Source organism: Myzus persicae, unplaced genomic scaffold, assembly GCF_001856785.1.
Source record: "Myzus persicae strain clone G006 unplaced genomic scaffold, MPER_G0061.0, whole genome shotgun sequence".
NCBI lineage: Eukaryota > Metazoa > Arthropoda > Insecta > Hemiptera > Aphididae > Myzus > Myzus persicae.
In genome coordinates, this window is record NW_019104290.1 from 2,916 (window position 1) to 7,143 (window position 4,228).

The following is a 4,228-nucleotide window of genomic DNA, read 5'->3' on the forward strand; positions in this document are numbered from 1 at the left end:
AAATATGTTTATATGTAGTTACAAAATTGCACCCCCCCCCCCCCTATTCTCACTGATCATTACCGTCAGTCCTGTTCTTCTCTAATTTTTCCATTATCGAATTAAAAGTTTAAGCTCCATAATAAAATTAACTGAAAAATCGATATGGTTTGTTACGTATGAACAACAATTCCTAAAATCACGATGTAGAATCATAGACCTTATACCTAAGTGGCTGAGTATAACTTACTATTATCTGGTTGTAAGTGATAAGCGTTGAATAGATTACGGTTATCGAAATCAACCGGTCCCGTCCACAACACGATTTCTGTAAATAATTAAATTTATAAATTATTCCGTTGTCGGATGGACCCGAATCCCGAAACGAAAACTGAAGCTTCCAGATGGATGAGGACGATTTTTGAAAAAAAAAAGGAAATTGAAACTTCCACTAGACCATAGTTATGGGACAAATGATATGCAAACTCAGACTTGGTAAGCTAGACGTTTCACTGTAAGAAAATACTTCGTCATGTTCCTGTACTTGAGCAAAAAGTCCATTATTATTAAAATGATATAATTACCGTGTTTAGATCGCTATACCAAACAACACGAAAATCAACAGTCTCGAATGGAATTCTAGTAATACTACAAGAAGGCAAGAAGCCTATTTTCATAAGAAGACCGTGTTATAGGATAACATGACATTTCGGGAAATGTATCCTAATTCCAGAAAAACATAGAAACAGGAAGTGATAACAATACAGTGAGAGATAATCAGCAGCTGCAGTCGTGTTAATTGCAATGTGACCAACTGGCAACTACGAAATAATTTAAAATACTGATAAATATTAAATATAGAACAACTGAACAACAATGTCGTATTAAAGAAATAAAGACCGTTGTTCGTTGTTTCAAGTTTTAATGTAATTAATATAATAAAAGTATTTGAAATTTGAATATGTTAATAAAGAGCCTTATTAATATAATATAGACGGACCGACAGTGTAACAAATAATAACAACTGTCTAACTAGTACTAAAAGGTAAAAACTCTGTAGTATGTAGTAGGTACCTATATACTCCGTGTGTTCCTAAACGTTTGCATATTGTTATCAAATCCATCGGGTTTCATTTCAGTCCATCCTTTAGAATAGCAGATTGCTGATAAGTCAATCGGCTTGATTACCTCCCCTCCAGCGGCTGACCAATCTGATGAATTTAGGAACACACGGACTGTATAGTATTTATAATCAATGATACAACCTATACCACAATACCACAGATTATATTAAACTTATTAATTTAATGTACTACTAATAGGTAATAGCAATACACTTATAAATATTAAATATGTTCAGTAAATTAATAAAATATTTTTAGAAATGTAGGCTGACAGAATCAAAAAACTTAATCTAAAAAAACAGTTTTCTCACGACCATACAGAATCTTACATAAAATTATCAAAATAAAAACAGTTACAAATACGGATATGATTCAATTTCTGTAAGTCATTAGTTCCGAATCCTGCTTTCATATTCCATGTGTATGAATTGTGGACGAAAACACCGAACAAATTTTATAAATTAAAATATTATAAAAATAATTCTCCATATATGTCATATATATAATTATTTTTATAACATTTTAATTATGAGCTCTATAAGTTTATTTTGTTTCATTTCCGTTATACTTGTGCAAATAATCGTGTGTAATGGTTAAGAATTTAAGATGCAAGAGGTACACAACAATATAAATTAAGTAACCTGAACTTTGTTCAAGCCTTAATTCTCATACCATTCAAAATGTCAATAATGAAAGTCATTATCATTTTATTGTTCAATCATGAATAGGTATGCAATTTATTGAAAGGTACATTGTACATTATTATTTATTTATTTCCAAACAAAACAAAAACAATGTTAGCCGTTAGGTACATATTTTACACAGACCTTAGTATATATTATAAAGTCTATCATATCTCATCCGTTTTTTCAGTTTATCCAATCAAAATGTAAATAGATATATATTATGTTTAATACTTCAATAGTATGACAAAATATTCTAATTCATTAGATTATAGTATAAATACATAAAACATAGCTATCACATGAACTTTTATTTCCGTTGAATTGTTTACTGGGTTTTTTTCGGTGGTCATTTTTTCCTACTAACTGACGAGTATGCTCCCATGTGTCCGTGCCATCTTTAATTTATTAATATACCTAATAATATGTAAGATTCTAAAAAAAGGTAGGTACTTGGTACTTAGTAACTACTAACAAGTACCTACATTAGTACATCACTATTACCTTGTATTACATAGGTACCTTACGAATAATATAAAATATTAATATAGAGTTATTGAGGGTCTTGGACTGTAATGAAAGCAATGATGTCATGACGACATGACGTCATTAACGAACAAGTGGTGGGTATAATGCCTACTCCTATATAACAGGTGCAAAACAATTTAGCAAGTCAGCCCCCCTCCCCCCTCAAAGAAATTTGACTAAATTAACTCAGCCTACAATTACAACATAGTACATACGAATATAGAATCGTTATCAAAATAATAAATAGTAGTAATTTATCTCATGCGACCAGGTCTTAGAACCAGTTATACGGCATGTTATGATTATTTATCTTGTAACGTCATCATCTGGGAATTTACTATTTTGTTTACATCTATATAGGCTTGGTCGTATGTGACGTTGAATGTACACAAATACACAATACTAAACATAGGTCATAGACCTGATTTAGAATAATATCGGTCACCACAAAAAAATTTCATATGCGGACGATTGGCCCGGTCATAATTGTATTATTTAATAGATGAAGAATGTAGATCATAATATGATAGTTCAAACGGTTTGCCAAAAACAGTTAGTCTAGATTATAATTTATAAGTTTATAACCGATCAAAATTATTCGTATCTTATATTTTATTCTATTGAAAAATGTACCTCAACTGCTGATACACCGCGTTTGTCAGTGACACTGCATGATATATATTAATAATTAATTACTATTTTTTAAATGTATTGTTGGAATAAAAAAAATCTTCAATAAAATATCGGCATGACACAGAAATTAATTTTGTTTCGAATATTCGTGTGTAGCCTTGTAGGTACTGTTGTTGTTTCCGTCATTTCCGGGGTCCAATTATCTGTTTACAGTGTAAATATACGGTAAAGTAACTTCACTGGTCAATGAAGCGTAATAATTTCTCACCAAGTGGAACTTTGGTGGAAGTACATTTTTACGACTTTTTGTTTCGCCAGCCAAATTATTTAATATAATATTTTTAGTGGAAATAAAGAAAGTATCTTCATCATTATTAGAGTTACTTTCTGACTTTCAAGTGGTAAGAGTGTGAAATATCTGCAGAGTGCAGGTACACATTACTATGAATCGTGAATTACAACATTATATTATTATATACCTATAGACTATGTATAAAATACAAGTAGGTAAGGCTATATTTTTATAATTTCATATGCTTACATATAAAGTTCTAAATTTATAATTGTTATTTGTTCTACGCCGGACCACCCTTCTACATAAAAGAGGAGTGCCATTTTATAAGTGCCCATGGGCGCCAAAATTCTAAACATCATAACGGCCTTGAGTCTATACATAATATATATATTAACGTATATTAATATAATATATATTTTTAATAGGCTATTGAAATAGCAGTACAAGTATAAGACTTTTAAACCGGGTAAACTTGTGTAATGTGTTCGGTCTGTTGGGTTACAACTATGTCGTGCTACCCAGCTACAGAGCGAGTATAGTGACCACAGAATATTGAAATAGTGGACACTGAATACCGATCGGCCTCGTGGGCACTGGACAACAGCCCAAGCGACAAGCGAGCTGAAGCGGTGGTCGTCGTGAGTTCGTGACCGAAGACCATTGACCACCACGCGCTAAAAAATTTTTGCCGCGTGACGTAACGGCCACCGATTGGAGCAACGCGGTCGTCTGAGGCTCGCGCGGAATTTCCGACGGCGTGCACCACGTCATGCACTCGGCTGCGGATCCGCCCGTCGCGCTGGCCAATTTTATTATTATTATTATTATTGTTATTATTATTATTATTATTTTCCTCCTTTTTTCGCCTCCTTGCCCCGCCCAGTCGACAGACTAGGATTCCCCGATCCCGCCACCGCCGTAGTCGTCGTCACGTCACCGTCCACCGACACACCCCCCACCACTGGCGCACGCACTTTGGTTATCCG